The sequence below is a fragment of the Engystomops pustulosus genome, chromosome 2 (genome assembly GCF_040894005.1).
Source record: "Engystomops pustulosus chromosome 2, aEngPut4.maternal, whole genome shotgun sequence".
In the NCBI taxonomy this organism is placed as follows: Eukaryota; Metazoa; Chordata; class Amphibia; order Anura; family Leptodactylidae; genus Engystomops; species Engystomops pustulosus.
Genome location: NC_092412.1, coordinates 247,416,481 through 247,440,488, shown reverse-complemented (window position 1 = coordinate 247,440,488; position 24,008 = coordinate 247,416,481). Strand labels below are relative to the sequence as shown.

The following is a 24,008-nucleotide window of genomic DNA, read 5'->3' as shown; positions in this document are numbered from 1 at the left end:
CCTGCAGGGTTAAATTACCCTGGAGGATCTAAAATAATGGTAAAAAGAAATGTAAATTTTTTTTAAAAAAATATGATAAAATAGTAAAAAAAGTAAAACTTTAAATCACCCCCCTTTCCCTAGAACTGATATAAATATAAACAGTAAAAATCATAAACACATGAGGTATCATCACGTCCCAAAATGTCCGATCTATCAAAATATATAAGCGATTTTTCCCAGAGTTTAACCCCGTAATGGAAATTGGCGCCCAAAGTTGAAAATGCCACCTTTTTGCCATTTTGAAAAATATAAAAAATTCTATAAAAAGTGATCAAAAGCCCATACAGTCCTAAAAATGAAAGCATTAAAAACGTCATCAAAAGTCGCAAAAAATGACACCAGCCACAGCTCCGTACACCGAAGTATGAAAAAGTTATTAGTGCAAGAACATGGCAAAATGAAGAATTTTTTTTTTGTACAGAAGGTTTTAATTTTTTTAAATGTATGAAAATATTATAAAACCTGTACAAATTTGGTATCCTCGTGATCGTACCGAACCAAAGAATAAAATAGACATGTGATTTGGGGCGCTCAGTGAAAGCTGTAAAATCCAAGCCCACAAGAAAACGGCGCAAATGTGCTTTTTTTCATCATTTTCACTGCATTCTGATTTTTGTTCCCGCTTCCCAGTATACGGCATGGAATAATAAATACCATCACTATGAAGTTCAATTTGTTACGCAGAAAACAAGCCCAAACAGAGCTCTTTTCATGGAAAAATAAAAAAGTTACAGATTTTTGAAGGTCGGGAGTGAAAAATGAAAATGCAAAAAACGAAAAAGGGCCACGTCCCTAAGGGGTTAAAGAATATGAAAAAGAGGCTTTCAGCCATAGAAAAAGAAAATTAACATTTAACCCTATGCAAAAGTTTAAAGACGAACTTAACTCTATTCTTTCTACAGCGGTGGAAAATGATGTCCTGACAAAAAAATCAGATGGCCTGCCTTGTACCGGAATACCCTAAAGTTGCATCTCTTTACCTTTTACCGAAAGTACATAAACGCCTAGATAACCCTCCAGGTCGCCCGATTGTGTCGGACATAAATGGGCTATGCCAACCAATCTGTAAACTTATTGACCACCACTTGCGCCCGCTTGTGGAGATATTACCTTCATATCTAAAAGACACGACGGACATACTGAGGAAATTCGAAGGCCTTCATCTGGAACCAGATATGCATATCGTCACCTGTGATGTGGAACCCCTCTATACCTCTATCCGACACAAAGATGGTCTTGCATCGGTAAGATTCTTTTTGAGATCCTCTGATATGGAACCCGAGTTCTCAAATCTACTGGTACAATTACTGGAATTTGCCCTTTCTCACAATTTCTTCCTGTTTAAGGGAGGCTTCTTCCTACAGCTCCAGGGAACGGCAATGGGGGCAGCATGTGCGCCCTCATATGCAAACCTTTTCCTGGGGCTGTGGGAGAGAGAGATCTTTATCTCCAACCCTGACAAATATGTGGAAAAGGTGCACCTCAATGCCAGATACATAGACGACATCATTATGATCTGGCAGGGGCAGGAAAGCGAACTGCAGGAGTTTATCGCAAATCTTAAAAACAACGATTTAAACATCAAATTGACCTATAAGATGGGACGTCGGAACATGGAGTTCCTGGACGTCAATTTTAATGTAGAGAATGACGGTACTATTTATTCCAATGTATTTAGGAAGGAGACCTCCAGCAACACTCTTCTGCATGCACGATCTTCACATCCTAAAAAACTGATTGAGAGCATACCTACAGGACAATTCCTACGGATAAGGCGCATCTGCTCCAATGATTCTCTCTTCGAGCAACAGGCCAAAGACATGAGAAATCGATTCCAGGAACATGGATATCCAAGACATGCTATACATAAAGGCTACTTGAGAGCCAAGAAAACGAAGAGACAGGACCTCCTTACTACAAAACCCAAAAGACGAGACAACACGGACATGGTAAGATTTATCACCACATTTAACTCGCAATGGGGTAAGATGAACGAAATCCTCACTAAATATTGGCAACTGTTGAGGATCGATAGCACCCCACAACCATATATACCTACACGTCCATCCGTCACTTATAGACGATTCAAGAATCTACGTGATCACCTAGTGAAAAGTATCCATCAAGATCAAGCTAAAAATATCTTTGGATCTAAAGGTCCTAGATTGGGGAGTCGCCCATGTGGGAAATGTGTAGCATGTGTAAAACATGGAAACTACTTCTGTTTTCTTTGATTCTAGCAAACAGAAACAGTACCAGATCACTCAATCAATCACATGTACCACTCCTGGGGTCATCTACTTCGCTGTCTGTCCCTGCGAACTGATTTATGTAGGATTAACTACACGAGAATTGAGACGCAGAGTCCGAGAACATGCACTCGGAATAACGGCAGCAAAAGAGGAGAGGGACCTAGGGGCATTGAAAACCATCCCCCGTCACTTCAAAGAATACCACCAGAGTGATGCGACACAATTGAAGGTAAGAGAGATAGACAAGGTTACTATTGGGGCACGGGGAGGGGGGGGGATCGGCGATTGGAGACGGGTCTTGGCACAGAAGGAAACTAGATGGATCTACCTGCTTGACACTGTATCCCCACATGGGCTAAACGAAAACTTTAGTTTCACCCCATTTCTCTGATATCTTGTTCCTTTAAAGTTGCTGTTCTCTTTTATAATCATATGTGTCTAGTTCGAGTGTTAGGGATTTTATGTAGACTTGTGGTTTTGAATGCATAATTATTAACCTCTGTTGTAAATAATTTTTATCTTTTTATCTTTTTTTCCATGTCTTCATAGTAACTATTTTTTATCTAAACTATTAGGGGCCTTTCCTAGGCTGGCATATTCTGGCATATATTATCACTATGCTGTACCTCACTTTTCTTCACTTCACTGCATGCTTTCACGTGTGGCACTATTCACATTTTTGTTCACTTTTGTGTATTGTTATTATTTGCATTATTTGTGCCACCCACCAGTGGCTCCTTTGCATTTGTCACTCTATTACCCCTCTAGTATGATTTTTTATAGGGAGAGATAGTTGCGTAGGCTGTTATTTCCTACATTTTATGATTGTTTTTTACTACTATGTACACCACAACACTATGTATAAAAACTCCTTTATTGCCATGTCACTTATTTTATTCAGTGTTTTCACACTAATTTTATACATACCCTGCAGATAGTCATTGGGACCAATTATACTCACAAGTATTTATGTTATGAGGGACACTTTATTAGATATTGGCTCTTTTGATTATGGGCTTATAACCGAGATCTTTATAGAGTCTGCTTCTTCCCCAGGTACGCTATCTATTGGCACAGCCGCACCTGCCCCTTAATCTCGGCATCACGACAGAATTCTCGCAATAGCCGCAACTCTCTCTGGGCGACAGTGCGCATGCGCTATGTCTCCTCCGGCTTCGATCCGCGCATGCGCAGTGAAGCCTTATCTTGAGCTCACACGATTGCTAAGAATTTCCATCTGTCGCCGTTCGCATGCGCGCGCCTTTCGGACGCCAGTGCGCCTGATACACATAGCTGGGGCCCAATCAGCTGCTAGCCATCTTACTTCCCCCTATCTATCGTCATTTCCGCTAGACACCCTCAGTCTAATTGCTACTTAGTCTCCTATTGGCTCATAGTGACATATAATCCATGACTCCCTTGTATCTGACACTCCCCTTGAGAAAGTCAGTGGGCGAAACACGTGTCGGGGGCTACACAGTGCACACCCTGTTTCCTGGTAGTACTTATTGAAGCTGTTCAGTTTTAAAGCTTAGGCTTATATTCAGCTGGTTCTTGTCTCTAGTTACTATGTCCTGAGTTTCATACTGATTTTCTCTATTTTCTATGGCACTTTGCTTGTTTAATATGTATCTATATATCTATTTGTCTATGTACTAATAATCAAGTGTCAGATCTTATCAGTATGTATTGCTCATCTGCCAGTATCCCCCATATAAATTTGATCAGTTTTCCCATATCTTTATATCTATATATATATATATTTATATATATATATATATATATATATATATGTTGTTTGTATTTCGTGGTACTCTCGGTCATTACTATGCACCTGTGTATATTTCTATATTTTTATACTCTACACCTTCATTTTATTTTATTTCTATTATAGTTACGGGAATGTACTTTCTATTATTATCATCTTTCTTTAGCCATGGTCTGATGAAGGGTTAATACCGAAAAGCGTTACCACTGGACTTTGGATCTTTTGATTTTTGGATTTATCTTACAAATAAAAATTGGCTTAAATTCTGCATCATGGTTTGATGAAGACATCCCTCAGCCTCAGGTTACTAGCGCCCCAGTTAAAGCCCCACTTTTAACGTTCTTTGTACTTATCTGAAACCAGACATAATCATTAAACCCGCTGATAAAGGGGGAGCCCTGGTTGTCATGAAAAAGGCCGAATATTTGACAGAAATTAATAGTCAATTTGACAACGAAACTGTTTACTAAAAGATCAATTCAGAACCAACAAGTAGGATACGAGAAAACATTTGAAAAGTTATCAAACACATATCAAGAGACACGATTGACACCCAAATCAGGCCATTTTTGACTAACCCACACCCCATTACCCCCCAAGGTCCATAAAACCTTGATTAAACCACCAGGTAGACCAATCGTAGCATCTACCATTTTTGTTCTATCCTCTGGATATATTATTGGAAAAAGTTCTAACCCCTTTGATTAAAAAAACCTTTTTTCTACTGGACACATCTGATTTTTTTACATGTATCTACTCATTAGGATCTTTACCCCCCGGAACCATACTGGTAACATTGGATGTCATGAGCCTATACACCTCTCTCCAGAAAAGCATTGATGCAATAATCAAACTTCTGACCTCTATTTCCTCTTTCAGAATCTGTTCTACATACAGTTACGGGGCACAGCAATGGGCTCCAATGTGCCCCCCCCCCAAATGCAAATTGTCACATGGCGGTATTTGAAGAGACTTTTCTCTACAATCATCCGTCATTCCAGTCCAATGTTCAGCTTTGGTTTATGTTACCGTATAATCATGCAACCATTTGTTTTTTTAACACATTAGTTACTCCAGATACCTTTGGTCACTTATCAACTGACTTGTATCGTAAACCCACTGATAGAAACACCCTTTTGCATTACATGAGCTGTCATCCGACCGCCATCAAGAAGGCTATATTATGGTCTCAGTTTCTTCAGATTGTAACGTGGACAATCCTGGAGCCAAACTATACAGATATAAGAAAATGACCCACCACTTCCTACACTGAGGGAACCCAGTCAAAACTGTAACCACAAAAAGGCGCCCTCATGGCTGAATAACTCAAAGTCTGCCTGCGAACACATACCATCCCTCATCCAACATAATGCTAAATATCATATGCAAACATTGGCCCATAGTAACCAACTCTTATCCAACCATTAACGTGTTCCAAAATCCAATACTTCCTTGTACCAGAAACTTGAAAGACAAACTCATCAGAGCCGACCTCTGCTCTGCAAAACGGGTCCCTAAACAAACTTTACTCAAAGACAGGGTACCTTTCCTGTCTACAATGCTCTCAATGTTCTAATAGGTGAAAGGATCCATCACCCGCAGACTGGTCAGGTATTTACCATCAAAGACTATTTTACATGTTCTTCAAATTTCTTTTCGTTTATTTTACTCTTTCATCCCAAATAATCTGTCTATTTCTGATTTTATTTCCTTACTCTTCCCACCTCCTTTTTTATTTCATTCTATACGATACATGAATCATTAGCTTTTCATTCATATACAGTATCTCTAGTTCATTACATTCCATATTACACGACTCCCTCTTGCTAGTACACATGCACCTTTTAACATACTAATATGCCCAGACCCTCAGACTATTCTTTCTGACAGCTGGGATGTCACTTCCGGTTCGCCATGACACACCTAATACGTATCGACAGTACACCCAGACTGGCGGCCAGGACTTCACTTCCGGTCCGCCATGACACATCTACACCCGAACTGTTGATGCGTCATCCCAGATGGCCAGAAATTCCAGTTTTCATTACGAAAGCTGCTTACGACAGCGGGTCCTCCTCCTTTTATTCCCAAGCTGCTGTATTACGAATTTCATCAGTCGCAATGTATATTTGAAATATGTCCACTATCACTGATTTTTTCATTTTCTTTTGGGCTTTAGTGCTTGATAAAGGCACTATATGATGTATGGCCATAAACTCGCGCTGCCCTTTATGCCACAAAAAAAAACTAACATTTTCACGTTGCAAACAAACCTTTGGTGTGGCGAAATCTGTTTACTGTATTTCAAAGGTAGGCAAAGAACTGCAAATTCTTTGGGCCCTCAAGAAGTGCTCAATAGGGATGATATCTATAAGTTTCTTTTCTAAATCGCAAAAGATGGAACCGTTATCATCCACATTTCCTTTTTTGCAAAACCCAAAGGAGACATATTCTCATATTTCTAATAGTGACACTTTTATTCCTTCACTGTAGCTCACACCTGATTGCCAGATACAGACGAATCTGGCAGTGCCCTGCAGTGCAGTCTCCTCTCACCTCTCGTCAAACATCAATTTAATGTTTCTCCATCTTTGAATACTATCTATCCCATAACCCCTCAGCACAGCATCACATGGGAACATACAAGCTGCCCAAACTGCCCTGTCACCTCCTACATGACTCCTGTATGGCAGTCTCTGGCGGCAGTTGCCATTATAAATAGCGGGGATAATGATAATATCAAACCTACTAAATCTGCTACTCCTAATACACTGTTTTATCTTAGACAATATTCATGGGCTGGTTGAAAAAGATTTAAGAGCAAAACATGATTCTAACCTTGTTGCTAATTTAAAAAAGGTCATCTTAAACAACAAAGGAAAGCTATCTATGATATTAACAGTAATACTAATGCAGTAATACGGAAAGCAGATAAGGGGGTGCGTTGGTGGTTATGGTTTCCAAACTATATGAAAATTCTGTCTATACCATGTTACATCAATACATACCGTATTTAAAACTTTAAGAAAATCCAGATGAGGGCGTTAGTATGGGCATTATTACATCTATTTTGATTGCCCCGTTACTCCAGTGTTTCACGGTTTGCCCAAAATGCATAAACCCTCCTTTCCCCCGCCTTTGAGACCCATCATCTCGGACATGTGCTCATTAAATGAGAAACATAGCAACTGAATATACATTCATTTACAACCCTTAGTCCAGAGAATTCCTGGTCAGTTTTACAAGTTATAAGTAATATTAAATGGCAGAGTATTTTCGCATGGGTCACCTGTGGCTCTTTTGCATTCCCAACCATTTAGCAATTAAAGCCCTTCGTTATCATCTTGAGAAATACAGTGGTTACAGTGACACCTTAAAGAGTTTATCATTATGGCACTTAAATTTTTGTTCTGCACAAATTATTACACCAACTTTTTACAAAAAAAACGATTTTTTTCCCTTGCAGACACTGCAAAATGTGTAAGAGCACTGCAACACGTACAGCGGTGTACAGCACAAAGAAAGCAGAGGGCACCGATATCAGAATACGAGACCACATCAATTGTAACACCAAAAGGTGTGATTTACTGTATACAGAGCCCAAGTGAAAAGAGGTACATAGGGCGTACAAAAAGAAAAATTAATAAAAGAACATCTGGCAAACATAGAAAGGAACTATGATGGACATCCCTTATCAAAACACTATAGGCAGATACATAAGGGACACATAAAAGGGACAAAAAATTTTTGGGATAGAAAAAGTAAAATGCAAATGTCCAGGGCGGAAAGCTGCTGGATTTTCAATTTAGATACACTGGTCCTAGGGGACTGAATAATGAAATCGAAATATTCGCTTTTAATTGACACAAACTATGAAAACATTGTTTATTTAATTTATTTATTGAGACATATGTTTGCTCTAATAGTCAGTGCGGGTATACAAATATTTATTTGTTCAGTGGCTTTTCACATCTATACGAGTGGCTACTCATGGAATACCTGCCGCAACAGTATTTGCAGTGCCACAAACAGGGGGTTCTTCTTTCCTATAAAAAATCTTCTTCTACAAATTATATTTTCTTTAATGGTGATTACTTTCTTCAAATTGAGAGAGCCCCTATGGGGGTCCAAGCTTTCTCTCTCTATAGCACACATATTTATGGCATGGTGGGAGGAGGACGTCATCTATGATTCTGCCAATCCATTTTTATCAGACATTGTCTGGTATGGCAGATTTATAGATGACATCCTCATAATTTGGCAAGGTTCTCACAGCAGAGTGATGGGGTTTCGTCAGTACCTTAACCCCATAGCGCAATAAGACGTACCCTTACGTCTTACTGCGCATGGGGGAGTATGAAGAGGGCTCACAGGCTGAGCCCTCTTCATACTCACCGGGCATTTGCTTTATAATGAAGCAAACGCCCGTCGCTAACACCCGCGATCGGTGCTTGCACCAATCGCGGGTGTTAACCCTTTGATTGCCGCCGGCAAAGCTGCCGGCGGCATTAAAGAGCCGGCGGCGCGTGGGCGCCGCCATCTTGGCTCCGATCGTCACTCCCCGTGACGTCACCGGGGAGCGGCGATCCGTTGCCATGACAGCCTGGGATCACACAAAGATCCCAGGCTATCATGATCGAGGCTATCTATTATAATGTGCGATCTGCACATTATAATAGATGGTATGCAAAATCCCCATATACTGCCATACTGTAGTATGGCAGTATATGGTAGGATCAATCAGACAACCTAGGGTTAAAGTACCCTAGGGAGTCTGTAAAATAGTAAAAAAAATAAATAAAGTAAAAAAAAAAAAATTATATTAAAAAAACATAAAAATTCAAATCACCCCCCTTTCCCTAGAACTGATATAAATATAAATAAACAGTAAAAATCATAAACACAATAGGTATCGCCATGTCCGAAAATGCCCGATCTATCAAAATATAATAACCGTTTTTCACTGCGTTAAACCCCGTAGCGGAAAATAGCGCCCGAAGTCGCAAATGGCATTTTTTTGCCATTTTGAAAAATAGAAAAAATTCTATAAAAAGTGATCAAAATGTCGAACACTCCTAAAAATAGAAGCATTGAAAACGTCATCAGAAGTCGCAAAAAATGACACCACCCACAGCTCCATACACCAAAGTATGAAAAAGTTATTAGCGCAAGAACACGGCAAAATGAAGAATTTTTTTTCTGTACAGGAGGTTTTAATTTTTGTAAATGTATGAAAACATTATAAAACCTATACAAATTTGGTATCCCCGTGATCGTATTGACCCAATGAATGAAATAGACATGTCATTTGGGGTGCACAGTGAAAGCTGTAAAAACCAAGCCCACAAGAAATGGCGCAAATGTGTTTTTTCATCATTTTCACTGCATTTAGAATTTTTTTCCCGCTTCCCAGTACACGGCATGGAATATTTAATACCATCACTACGAAGTGCAATTTGTTACGCAGAAAATAAGCCATCACACAGCTCTGTACATGGAAAAATAAAAAAGTTATAGATTTTTGAAGGTGGGGAGTGAAAAATAAAAACGCAAAAACGAAAAAGGGCCTGGTCCTTAAGGGGTTAACAACAACCAGATTAATTTAAAATGTACAAATGATCCGTCTGAAAAAGACATCCCTTTCTTGTATTTAATGTTAGAAGGTGATGCACATTTAGGAGTTGTTCACACCTCCACATATAGAAAACCACAGTCAGCGAATGCAATACTGGAAGCGACGAGTTGCTACCCAATACATAGTGTTAAATCTATCCCTGTTGGGGAAATACACAGGCTACAATGTAATTGTTCTAGAGACGATACATTCAATGCACAGAAAAATTTGATGAAATGAAATTTACAGAGTTGTGGATATAAAAATTGGATGGTGAATAGAGCAGATTCTATCACTTGTCATTTAACTCAAAAAGATATTTTATTTCCTAAAAAGGGCACAACTAATAATGAACATCGTTTTCTACACAATCGTGAGAAAATACTGTAGTATTCGACTAAATTTAGCAATGACTACAATAGTGTCTGTTCCATCATCAGTAAATACCTTCCCATGTCAAACTCTGATCCCATGCTTAACCCTTTCAGGACCAGGCCCTTTTTTGTTTTTTCATTTTCATTTTTTACTCCCCATGATCAAAAATCCATAACTTTTTTATTTTTCCATGTACATCGCTGTGTGACGGCTTATTTTCTGCGTAACAAATTGCACTTCATAGAGATGGTATTGAATATTCCATGCCGTGTACTGGGAAGCGGGAAAAAAATTCCAAATGCAGTGAAATTGGTAAAAAAACGCATTTGTGCCGCCTTCTTGTGGGCTTGGATGTTACGGATTTCACTGTGCGCCCCAAATGACATGTCTACTTTATTCTTTGGGTCGGTACGATTACGGGGATACCAAATTTGTATAGGTTTTATAATGTTTTCATACATTTAAAAAAATTAAAACCTCCTGTACAAAAAATTTTTGGGGGATTTTTTGGGGATGATCTGGCGCTAATAACTTTTTTATACTTTGGTGTACTGAGCTGTGAGTGGTGTCGTTTTTTGCGGATTTTGATGACGTTTACAATGTTATCAATTTTAGGACTGTACGACCTTGTGATCACTTTTTATAGAATTTTTAAATTTTTTTAAATGACAAAAAAAGTGCCATTTTCGAATTTGGGCGCGATTTTCCGTTACGGGATTAAACACAGTGAAAAACCGTTATCATATTTTGATAGATCGGGCATTTTCGGACGCGGCGATACCTAATGTGTTTATGATTTTTACTGTTTATTTATATTTATATCAGTTCTAGGGAAAGGGGGGTGATTTGAGTTTTTAGGGTTTTTTATTATAATTTTTTTTCTTTTAACTTTTTTTTATTTTTATTTTTAGTACTTTTCAGACTCCCTAGGGTACTTTAACCCTAGGGGGTCTGCACGATCCTATCATATACTGCCATACTACAGTATGGCAGTATATGGGGATTTTACTCCTCATACATTACAATGTGCTGATAGCACATTGTAATGCATGGGTTAACCAGAAGTAGCCTCGGGTCTTCGCGAGACCCGAGGTTACCATGGCGACGGATCGCCGCTCCCCGATGACGTCACGGGGAGCGGCGATCCTCGAAAAGATGGCGGCGCCCACGCGCCGCCATGCTTTTGAAGCCGCCGGCAGCATTGCCGGCGGCGATCGAGGTGAAAACACCCGCGATCGGTGCTAGCACTGCAATATGCAGCAAAGACTTACCGGCTATGGAGAGGGCTCAGCGCGTGAGCCCTCTCCATGCACCCGCGGCCGACCCGTGACGTGCTATTACGTCACGGGTCGTGAAAGGGTTAATAACATTTTAAAACACGGTATTAATTGTCTCTCCCGTAGAGCTAGAACATCTTATACCCCAGTGAATACCATGGTAATAAATCTAACAAAAATTGGCTTACATTAACCCCTTAGTGCTCCGCGCCGTAGCTGTACTGCGCTGCTTCCCACTATTAGCGCTCAGAGAGACTTGGTGATATCGGGATGGGACTTGGGTGACGGAGGCAGGAGGAGTTCCTGCCTCCGTCACCCGACCAATCAAATCGGTCCCGCCCGCCGATCGCTGCAATTGGCCCGTCAAACCTGACTGTCCAATTACAGTGATTTTAGGCTAAAAAACGTGTTTTTAGCCCCTTCCTCTTTTTCCAGCGGCACCATTTTGGTTTGGTATCGCTGGAGAGAGGAAAGAGCGTTACTGTGTGCACCAAAATACACTTTTACACTATAATTACTGTTCTGATCCCTATTGTTCCCTACAAATCCCTATCCCTATCTGTTTTTTCCTGTGTCCTGTGTGTTCCCTGTGTAATCGCCTTGTGTGATCCCACGTGTCTTCCGTTTTTCCCTGTCTGTCCCTTCTGAACCCAAACGCACTTTTCAGTGCGCTGTGTTAGCGTTGTTCTGCACTGGACGCACTTTTCAGTGCGCCGTGTGAATAGCGCTGCACAGTATCTTAGCGGTAGTTAGTTTGTTTTAGGGCAAGTTGGTGCATTTGTAGCGCCTTTTTGCGCGGTGCACATAGGGTTTTTTTCGGTGCCTGGTAATATTTTTTTCCAGAGCGCCGTAGGTGTACCCGTAGTTGAGTGCACTTATCTATTTTTTGTGTGTGCCATCTGTGCGGCTTGTCCGTGTAGTTGGGTGCACATTATCTAATTTTTCTAGTGTACGTTCTTTATTTTTTTTCTTGTGCACATTCTTATTTTTTTGTGTGCAATGTCTCAGAAGACATACACCGTGTTGGAGGCATATAACATGCTTGCCTCTGACACCGAGTCAGCTAGTGGGGATGATGTCCCCTTTTACCTATCATCATCCTCCTGCTCATCTTCGAGTGACCCCCAAGAAGGCGCCTTAGGTTTCCAGGGACTTCTGCGATTGAAGTCTGCAGGAGAAGCGTCTGGGGCTTCCACTGACCCCACATGGGTAGCCCCAGATAATTATACCCCTCTGGTCCCTGACTTTTTGGGCCATCCTGGAATTAATTTTGACACGGCAGGGCTCAGAGCTGTGGACTTTTTTAAGTTTTTTTTTTGATGAGGAGCTGCTGAATGTTATTATATTTCAGACAAATCTCTACGCTGCACAACATATTGCCCAAAACCCCACTTCCTTTTATGCACAACCCTACAGGTGGACCCGTGTCAATGCAGCAGAGATGCACAAGTATTGGGGCATAATACTCCTTATGGGGATAGTAAAGAAGCCTTCAATCAGGGGCTACTGGAGCACAGATATACTGTACCACACCCCCATGTTCCGCATGGCAATGAGCAGGATGCGCTTTGAAGCCATCCATAAGTTTTTGCACTACACTGACAACACACAGTGCCCACCCAGAGGTGACCCCAGTTATGATCGGTTATTTAAGGTCAGGCCCATATTAGATCATTTTAGTGCCAAGTTTGCCCAGGCATATACCCCCGCCAAACATGTGAGCATAGACGAGTCCCTGGTACAATTCAAAGGGAGACTTCACTTCCGCCAGTACCTGCCCAATAAGAGGGCAAGGTATGGTGTGAAGATGTATAAGCTGTGCGAAAGTTCATCAGGGTACACATACAAGTTCAGGGTATATGAAGGGAAGGACTCCATTATAGTGCCCCCAGAATGCCCCCCCTTCCTGGGTGTTACAGGGAAGATAGTGTGGGATTTAGTGCACCCACTGCTGGACCAGGGCTACCACCTCTACCTGGACAATTTCTACACCAGCACCACCCTGTTCAAGTGCCTCACTTCCAGAAATACTGCGGCATGCGGCACTGTACGCAGAAATCAGAGAGGTCTCCCTAAGTCGCTGCTTGGGCAAAAACTTAAAAGGCACGAAAGCAGGGCACTATGCAGCGACTCTGTATTGTGTGTTAAGCACAAGGACAAGAGAGAGGTCCTTGTATTAACCACAATACATGAGCACACCACCACCCCTGTTCCAGTACGAGGTACCAGTACAGAAACAGCCGTACAATGCCATGCGGAAGTCGAGGGTGTGGTACAAGAAGCTGGCCGTGCACATCATGCAGATGGCATTGTATAATGCTTATGTGCTGCATCGATATGCCGGCCAGAGGGGAACTTTCCTGGAATTTCAAGAGGTGGTAATAAAGTACTTTCTTTTTGGAGACCAGGAAGGGGGGAGCGCCAGTACATCTGGAAGTGAGGCCACATCACGTATTGTACCAGGGTAGCACTATCCAGGAGTAGTTCCCCAAACAGCCAGCAAGGGAAGGTCACAAAAGAGGTGCAGGGTGTGCTCCAAAATGGCATTCGGAAGGACACCATTCCATTATCCATTATGCACTTTTTCAGGGGTTCACCTGTGGGGTTAAAATGCTAACTATACCCCTAGATTAATTCATGGAGGGGTGTAGTTTCCAAAATAGGGTCAGTTCTTAGGGGTTTCTACTGTACTGGCCCCTATTGGCATCTACAAATCTTTCATGATGCCAAAAAGGAAAAAAAAAAAGTACAATGTCTGTGCTCCAACAAGTTAATCCCTTTTGAGCCCTGCCGTGTCACCATCCTACAGATTATTGCCTCCTATGGGGTATTGCCCTAACCGGGGTAACCCGCAGAATGATTTTTGATGTGTTTTTCCCCAGTGGCATGAGTTGGGCAAAATACTTTTGTCACTTCAATGGCATATTTGATAAATTGCAATACAATTGTTTCTCTGCACCACTCACTTTGTATTACATTTGAGCCAGCACCTTAGGGGTTAAAATGCTCATACAAGCCTACATACATTCTTTAAAGGGGTTCCCTTTCCAAAATAGGGTCACTACTTGGGGGTTTCTATTGTACTGGTACCTCGAGGGTACCCCCCCCATTACCAATCTATTGAAAACGGAGCTTAAAAACCTAAATTGTGCTTCTTTCTTCCTGACCCCTACAGTGTGTCCAGCCTGTAAATTATTGGCACATGTGTGGTATTGCCGTACTCGGGACAACCCGCAGAATGATTTTTGGGCTGTTTGTCTAAAGTGGCATGGGTTGGGCACAGTATATGAGGCACTAAAATGACATTTTTGACCATTTACTTTGCATTCAATTTTGACCAGCGTGTTGGGGGTTAAAACGCTCACCACAACCACCGATAAATTTCTTTTCCGACATCCACATGTCTGGTATTACCGTACTCGGAAGAAGCAGGGCAAGAAATTAGGAATATATATTTACCTCAAATTCCTTCTGAATGTATCCATTTTAGGGCTAAATCAGAAAGATTGTAATCAAAAATTGAAATTTCAAAATTTCCAATCCATTATCGTATGCTTCTGGAAAAATAATTAAAGGGTTAACAGACTTCTTAAATGCTGATTTGAATAGGTTGAGATGTTAGGTTCATAAAATGGTTATGGGTATATAGTACATAAGCCTTTATAGGGCACTTCCAACTGAATTGATCACCAAAAAGTTCGCATTTTTCAAATTTCAAGAAAATCTGAGAAGTTGCTACTAAAACTTCAAACCTTCTCACATCCATAAAAAAAATGGAAACTTAAAACAAATAATGGATATAAAAAGACCAATGGCAAAAGGTTTCTAACCGGAGGAAACCCACGCAAACACGGAAAGAACATACAAACTCTTTGCAGATATTGACCTGGGTGGGATTCAAACCCAGGACACCAGTGCTGCAAGGCAGAAGTGCTACTCACTCAGCCACCGTGCCGCCCTAACAATAGCCCTAATAGGGGAGGAGACTGGACCAATAAGCTTTCGCAAGCGGGAAGCCTGTTGGATAGTAACTTTGAATACTCGGGCTCCCAAAGGTATGAATTTTTGTGAATACCTTATTACCATATATCAATATTGTATATGTATATTTTTTTCAGATTACCAATGATTTATATTCGTATGCGACAAGGAAATGAGGTCTGTACTAAAGATTCTGTGATTGTCTTGTAAATGTCTGTGTTTTAGTTTATTTTGTTAGCCATGATTAAGAGGGTGTTCCCTCGAAACCTGCCGACTGTCTGCTCAGCCATGACATTTACATGTATAAATAAAGCTCTTTGTTTTATGAAGAATGCTGCTGGATGAGCTTCCTTGCAAAGTTTTTATTATAAATCTTGTGCTCCCCTCTGTGAAGAGCCTGTGTGGTATACTTCATCAGACCCCTGGTCATATAGTAATCACTTAAGAAATTAGATACAATAATTTCAGACAGGAAACAATCACTAAATAATGTAATGTTGACTGGCTTGTCCATACTGAAGAATAAAGATATATTGAAAGGGAGGGTGTCTCATTCAGTAGTCACATTCACTAACTGCATGCAACTTTAACTTTATTCAATCCGGTGTAGTCCCCCTGTCTGTGTCACCCCCTCATCCTCATAGACTGTAAGCTCTTGTGTCACCCCCTCAACCTCATAGACTGTAAGCTCTTGTGTCACCCCCTCATCCTCATAGACTGTAAGCTCTTGTGTCACCCCTTCATCCTCATAGACTGTAAGCTCTTGTGTCACCCCCTCATCCTCATAGACTGTAAGCTCTTGTGTCACTCCCCTCATCCTCATACACTGTAAGCTCTTGTGTCACCCCTCATCCTCATAGACTGTAAGCTTTTGTGTCACCTCCTCATCCTCATAGACTGTAAGCTCTTGTGTCTCCCCCTCATCCAGACTGTAAGCTCTTGTGTCACCCCTCATCCTCATAGACTGTAATCTCTTGTGTCACCCCCTCATCCTCATAGACTGTAATCTCTTGTGTCACCCCCTCATCCTCATAGACTGTAAGCTCTTGTGTCACCCCTCATCCTCATAGACTGTAAGCTCTTGTGTCCCCCCTCAACCTCATAGACTGTAAGCTCTTGTGTCACCCCTTCATCCTCATAGACTGTAAGCTCTTGTGTCACCTCCTCATCCTCATAGACTGTAAGCTCTTGTGTCCCCCCTCATCCTCATAGACTGTAAGCTCTTGTGTCACCCCCTCAACCTCATAGACTGTAAGCTCTTGTGTCACCCCTTCATCCTCATAGACTGTAAGCTCTTGTGTCACCCCCTCAACCTCATAGACTGTAAGCTCTTGTGTCACCTCCTCATCCTCATAGACTGTAAGCTCTTGTGTCTCCCCCTCATCCTCATAGACTGTAAGCTCTTGTGTCACCCCCTCAACCTCATAGACTGTAAGCTCTTGTGTCTCCCCCTCATCCTCATAGACTGTAAGCTCTTGTGTCTCCCCTTCATCCAGACTGTAAGCTCTTGTGTCACCCCTCTTCCTCATAGACTGTAAGTTCTTGTGTCACCCCCTCTTCCTCATAGACTGTAAGTTCTTGTGTCACCCCCTCATCCTCATAGACTGTAAGTTCTTGTGTCACCTCCTCATCCTCATAGACTGTAAGCTCTTGTGTCACCCCCTTATCCTCATAGACTGTAAGCTCTTGTGTCCCCCCTCATCCTCATAGACTGTAAGCTCTTGCGTCACCCCCTCATCCTCATAGACTGTAAGCTCTTGCGTCACCCCCTCATCCTCATAAACTGTAAGCTCTTGTGTCACCCCTCTTCCTCATAGACTGTGAGCTCTTGTGTCACCCCTCTTCCTCATAGACTGTAAGTTCTTGTGTCACCCCCCTATCCTCATAGACTGTAAGCTCTTGTGTCACCCCCTCATCCTCATAGACTGTAAGCTCTTGTGTCCCCCCTCATCCTCATAGACTGTAAGCTCTTGTGTCACCCCCTCATCCTCATAGACTGTAAGCTCTTGTGTCACCCCCTCATCCTCATAGACTGTAAGCTCTTGTGTCACCCCCTCATCATCATAGACTGTAAGCTCTTGTGTCACCCCCTCGTCCTCATAGACTGTAAGCTCTTGTGTCACCCCCTCATCCTCATAGACTGTAAGCTCTTGTGTCACCCCCTCATCCTCATAGACTGTAAGCTCTTGTGTCACCCCCTCATCCTCATAGACTGTAAGCTCTTGTGTCCCCCCTCATCCTCATAGACTGTAAGCTCTTGTGTCCCCCCTCATCCTCATAGACTGTAAGCTCTTGTGTCACCCCCTCATCGTCATAGACTGTAAGCTCGTGTCTCCCCCTCATCCTCATAGACTGTAAGCTTGTGTCTCCCCCTCATCCTCATAGACTGTAAGCTCGTGTCACCCCCTCATCCTCAGACTGTAAGCTCTTGTGTCACCCCTCATCCTCATAGACTGTAAGCTCTTGTGTCACCCCTCATCCTCATAGACTGTAAGCTCTTGTGTCACCCCTCATCCTCATAGACTGTAAGCTCTTGTGTCACCCCTCATCCTCATAGACTGGAAGCTCTTGCGAGCAGGGCCCTCACTCCTATTGTTCTATATGACTGTTATTAGTGTGTTGCGTCTTATTATATTTGTTTATGTTCCCCAGAATCTGTAAATCCCTACGGAATATGATGGCGCTATGTAAAGAATTATTATTATTACAAAGACGAAACTTTGCAATAGGCACCACTCCCCCACCCCAGCCCCTCATGCTATTATCTGGAAACCTATTTATTTTTCCGAAGTTCATTTACCACACATTATGATCTTAAAACGACAAGCTTCTTCAATGACCATTTCAGGGGGACTCGCCTCCAGATAGACACATCGTATCTGGGACACATGGACAACCTTCTACACCAAAGTACTTGGACATTACCTGCATATCTATGTGATACAAAAACATTCTCCAAATACTTGAAGGCACAAAATGGGAATCAAATGATATAATCAGTAGATTAGAAGTTATGTCATTATACACTGTGACTGGACATCAAAAGGGTCAAGAATTCAGAACAAGTTGATTGTATTTCATTTGTACTTTCTCAGTTCCTTTTTATGAGAAGGAGCATTCATTCTACAGATGTGGAGAGCCGCCTCAGGGACCAGGTTCACTCAAGTGTTATTTTATGTATTGGAAGGTTGGAGGAGTCCAACAATTTTCCATCTGGGTGATTACAGATGAATGAAACGAGGAAAACCAGCTCAACTCTCACGCTATGCATCCTGGTCATTGTCACAGGTGGCCCCACGACGCACATCGCGTGATCACCCGTGACCCGATGCCCCCGCAAGTGCTTTGCCCGGCTCCTGCCTCCTCGCCATCCGCTATGTGCGCCATTACAAACTCCTAGGGCAGGCACGGTGGCTTCTCTGGACTTACAGGGCCAGCAAACCGTTAATTGGCGCTGACCATTTTCTGAAAACCCATATAAGCCTGCCTCTTGCTGTACACCCTGCCGGATCTTTGACACTACGCCATTGAGAAAGCTTCCCTGGGACATTCCTGAGTGTTCCTGCTTCTGAGTTCCCGTTCCCATCTGCCTGGACCTCCCTTTGCTGACCCCGGATTGGACTTGACGTTGACGTTGCATCTCTGCAGCCTGCCCTGAACCAAAGCAGAGCAGGTGCCGCACACTGGAGGCTCCCGGCTGCGCCGTGCTCACAGGTTGCTGTGGATACAAGAACCGTGAAGATGGCAGATGGCAATTTTGATCACTGTGAGTGCATTTGCTCCCATGACTATGCAATGCGAAGGCTGATTAATTTGCTCAGGCAGTCTCAGTCTTACTGTACCGACAACGAATGCTTACAAGAACTACCAGGACCCAATCCGTCCAGTGATGGTGGATTTAGCATTGCAATGATCGCCATGGCCTGGCTTGTCATTGGTTTTACCTTGTCCCTGTTGAGACCTAGGAGACTCCTCGGACCAAGGGCTACTGGAAAACCAACTACTCCACACAATGACCGCAACCATGAACCTCCAGCACCACCTGTAGACTAGCGCCTTCGAGAGCCTCCATAGGATTTAGCATTGCAATGATCGCCATGGCCTGGCTTGTCATTGGTTTTACCTTATTCCTGTTGAGACCTAGGAGACTCCTCGGACCAAGGGCTACTGGAAAACCAACTACTCCACACAATGACCGCAACCATGAACCTCCAGCACCACCTGTAGACTAGCGCCTTCGAGAGCCTCCATACAAAATTTGCACGACCAAATGAATCCAGAATGGCCAGACTACTCTGAAGCGGATGATTCTTCTCTCTCTATTTCCTACCACTGCCCTGACCCTGTGCCTGAACCTGACCACAAGACTGTCTTCTGCTAAGGTACCCTAACCTCGGCTGCTACCGCGGAATAGTCGCACCTGTGGAACCACCTGGTGGCACTCTGCCGCAGCAAGTCCAACCCGCTCTGTGGCGGGCCCTGGTGAAGACCGGGTGCCACTTAGATTCCGGTCCCAATTGTCGGCTAGTACCATCTCCTGCAGTGGTCCAGAAAATCCACTGATCCCGAACTCTGACAATCTTCAAGCAGCACGAAAACAAATCAGTTGAGGGCAATCAGTAGATCAACAAAATAAATGGTCCCACAGTGATAAGATCAGGTGTATTACCAGTTTTATTCCAGGTTCTTGTGAAAGGTCCACAGCCGGACCATTTACTTCTACGATTACAGAAGAACCCGATCATCTGGCAGAGATTTTTTGATGACATTTCATTTATTTGGGAAGGATGGAAGGAATTTTTTTTTGCACACTTTATTTTTCTCACACTTTTAGATTTCACTCTTTCTATAAAAGACAAACCACATCTAAACCAAATTCTACAATAACCCTAACGACAGAAACAGTCGTATCCCCGCCACATCGAGATGTCGTCCTTTTTGGTTATCCAAATGGACAATTGACTGGGGTCATAAGCAACTGTATTGGAAAATGTAATAACTGCAAATCAAGATGTTACCACATTACTGAGAGATAATCTCCTACAAAACAAAAAATTAAATCCAGGACAGTAACGAGTCACATGTCCCTTTAATCTTTACAATTTTTAAGGGGCGTTACAATTTTTAGACGCCCTTAAAACATCCCCATTGACTTTAATGGGAAATACGGCAACCTATGCGATCGCTGTATTCCTCCCCATACTGTGAACTTGCCATAAGGCCCGCAAAGTAAAGCCTAGAACATGTCCTATGGGACCACAAAGGACAAAGTATAGGAGGAGATTACAGCACAGATGATACCGGATGAGTGGAGTAGGGTTGTGCGAAGCCAGTGAGATCATTTACCAGCCTACAGTTATTTGCTAACAAATACGGCGCACTTGTGGTGACATACAGGTGAAATTTGGGAAAAACACAACCGTTTTTACAGCCATTTTACATCCTTAAAAAACGGGACCACAAAATGCATATGGTCGTGTGCATGAAACACGGGCCAAGCAAGAGCAGGAAATAAGGAAACTGATATCATGCCAAGTGACAATGGGGAGAGTTTTAATACTAAGGGTCATAGAACTTAAAGTGTCTAACACTAAGAGAACCATTTATGGTATAAAATGCACTTGAAGCAAAACATATGTGGGCAGAACAAGACGCCAAATGTCTCAGAGAATCAAAGAACATATAGGTAACATAGAAAATAAGGTCACTAGTCACTGCATCTCCTGTCAAATATTTTTAGAAAATAAAACATTCTCCATGGAAGAAAACTAGCAAAAAACATGTTCTAATAGACTCCAGTAGTCGTAGAAAACAGGACGTGAATCCGTGCTTCTCAGAATAAATAATACTTTATTTCGAAGTTGGACTACGCGTTTTGGGGGCGTAACGCTCCCTTCTTCAGGTCCATACAAATACACAGGGTTCCGAGAGTGATCTTAGGCTCTCCTGTGAAGATATTAGGGGTATGTGGTCCTCCTTAGTGGTTGATACTGTTATCCCGGGTAGGAAGGGGTTAAGGATAGCGCGAGGTCGAGGTTAGTTGAAAGTTGGCCGAGGTTATTTGGAAGTTAGCCCGGAGGAGGAGTATGCTTCAGGAAGCCAAGACAGTCGGGAGCGCTGTGTGGATACTGGACGACGCAGCTTCATCTCAGCACTACCTACTACTTGGAATCCCTGGACATACAATATTGTATTATTCTACCCTATTATTGATGCGCTGTGTTTTTTTGTTTCTTCTTTTATCTAATAGACTCCGGCCATACAAGGTGGTGCTCGTGTACTTACCTTCCATAACACTCTGTCATTACCTCTTGGATGCTACAAATTTTCCCTTTTTTTTGATTTATTATACTATCATATTTTAATTTATGCTTGAAATTTAAATTTTTTAAAAATCTTTTCTGTTTTTGACAAAGGCCCTGTGCGGTCAAAACATCACAAAACATATGAAATGAATGTGCGATACAATGATTTACCTAAATAACCGTATTGTCAAAATATACACAAATGGTGGGATCCCTGTCCTCATACATAATCGTTCTGAGAGGTAGACGCTTGTATAGGTGCTGGAACAATTTAGATTTTTTTTTCTTGAATTATAAAAATGCATAATTTTTTTTTATTAAATACAACTATTAACCATTTCTTTTCTTTCCATATTTGTTTTTCTATTGTTGACTCCTCTCTTTCCACAAGGCATATCTTTCTTATTTTTCAGAAGGCTTGATATTTGCAGAACACATTGTAATTCCAGGTGACACCATTTTAATTTCTGCTAATTGTACAGGGAAATAATAAAAAAATAAATAAATAAAAATGTGGTTGAATTGCCAAAAAAAAAGGAACGATGCACCATATTCCTATGGGCTTTATTTTACATCTTTTCCTGTGCGGTCTAAATAATCCCTTCCCTTTAGTCATTGGTTTGGTACAATCACTGAGATACCAAATTTATATAGGTTTTCATACGAAACAAATAATTAAAATCTTTTGTACAAAGAAAATTCTGAGCTTTGCCGTATTCAAGGCCGATAGCTTTTTCATACTTCAGTGTAAGGAGCTGTGTAAGGGTCAAATAATCAAAAAATTCAGGTCCCGACCCTATAGACCAGTGATGGCGAACCTTTTGGAGACAGAGTGCCCAAACAACAACCAAAATCCACTTATTTACCGTGAAGTGCCAATATGGCATTTTAAGCAGTAACTTATTGCTACCTGTTCTTCAATAACTTTCAATTGTATTGGCCGCCTGAGGCCACCAATACAGTTGAAAGAAGGAGGGCAAATTCAGGCTCTCATTGTAGCTTCGCTCCAGGGTTCTCTGTACAGGAAGAATGGTGGGTTCAGCAGGAGAACCTCCAAAGATAATGCACTTTTGTCAACACCTCACTTTTCCCGCAGTTCCAAAGAGCCAATGAAGTGTCGCTGTAAAATAGTGCTGAGAGCAGCATCTTTTAAGTTGCCTGGGACTGCAGTAAGATTCAGTGTTTGGTGAACTGGGGCAATGGGTTGAGTGCCCACAGAAAGGGCTCTGAGTGCCACCTCTGGCACCCGTGCAATAGGTTCGCCACCACTGCTATAGACTATCACTGTGTTGCTGTAGATGTAAATTGTGCATGCGCAGTTCATAACAGATGCTCATGACTATGGGTAAAGTCGGCGTTATATCTTTAAAAAACAGGATCAGCTCTAAAGGGCTGATCTCAGATATATACTCCCTGCTTATAAAACAGACGTATCCGACACCGATTAACCCCTTAGCGCTCCGCGCCGTAGCTGTACTGCGCAGCTTCCCACTATTGGCGCTCAGCGCAGTACAGCTACTGCGCGAGCGCATACTATTTTAGAATTGTCACCACGTCGCGAGACGTGGTGACATCGGGCTGAAATTTGGGTGACAGAGGCAGGAGGAGTTCCTGTCTCCGTCACCCGACCAATCAAATTGGTCCCGCCCGCCGATCGCCGTGATTGGCCAGTCAAACCTGACTGGCCAATTACAGCGATTTTAGGCTAAAAAACGTGCTTTTAGCACTTTCCTCTTCCTCCAGCGGCACCATTTTGGTTTGGTATCGCTGGAGAGAGGAAAGAGCGTTACTGTGTGCACCAAAATACACTTTTACACTATAAATAGTGTTCTGATCCTTATCTGATCCCTATTGTTCCCTACAAATTCCCATCCTATCTGTTTTTTCCTGTGTCCTGTGTGTTCCCTGTGTGATCGCCTTGTGTGATCCCACGTGTCTTCCGTTTTTCCCTGTCTGTCCCTTCTGAACCCAAACGCACTTTTCAGTGCGCTGTGTTAGCGTTGTTCTGCACTGGACGCACTTTTCAGTGCGCCGTGTGAATAGCGCTGCACAGAATCTTTAGCAATCTTAGCGGTAGTTAGTTTGTCTTAGGGCAAGCTAGGTGCATTTGTAGCGCCTTTTTGCGCGGTGCACATAGGTTTTTTTTCGGTGCCTGGTAATATTTTTTTCCAGAACGCCGTAGGTGTACCCGTACATAGCTACTTTTTGTGTGTGCCATCTGTGCGGCTGGTCCGTGTGGCTTGGTGTGCATTATCTTTTTTTTTTGTGTGCTATCTGTGCGGCTTGTCCGTGTAGTTTAGTGCGCATTATTTTTTGTGTGTGCCATCTGTGCGGCTTGTCCGTGTAGTTTAGTGCGCATTATTTTTTTTGTGTGCTATCTGTGCGGCTTGTCCG

At 42.3% G+C, this 24,008-nt stretch overlaps 1 pseudogene; it reads left to right on the top strand.

Annotated features, from left to right (window-relative positions):
• Positions 1-18,971: 18,971 nt before the first annotated feature.
• LOC140116796 (small integral membrane protein 14 pseudogene) lies at positions 18,972-19,376 on the top strand (annotated as a pseudogene).
• The last annotated feature ends 4,632 nt before the right edge of the window (positions 19,377-24,008 follow it).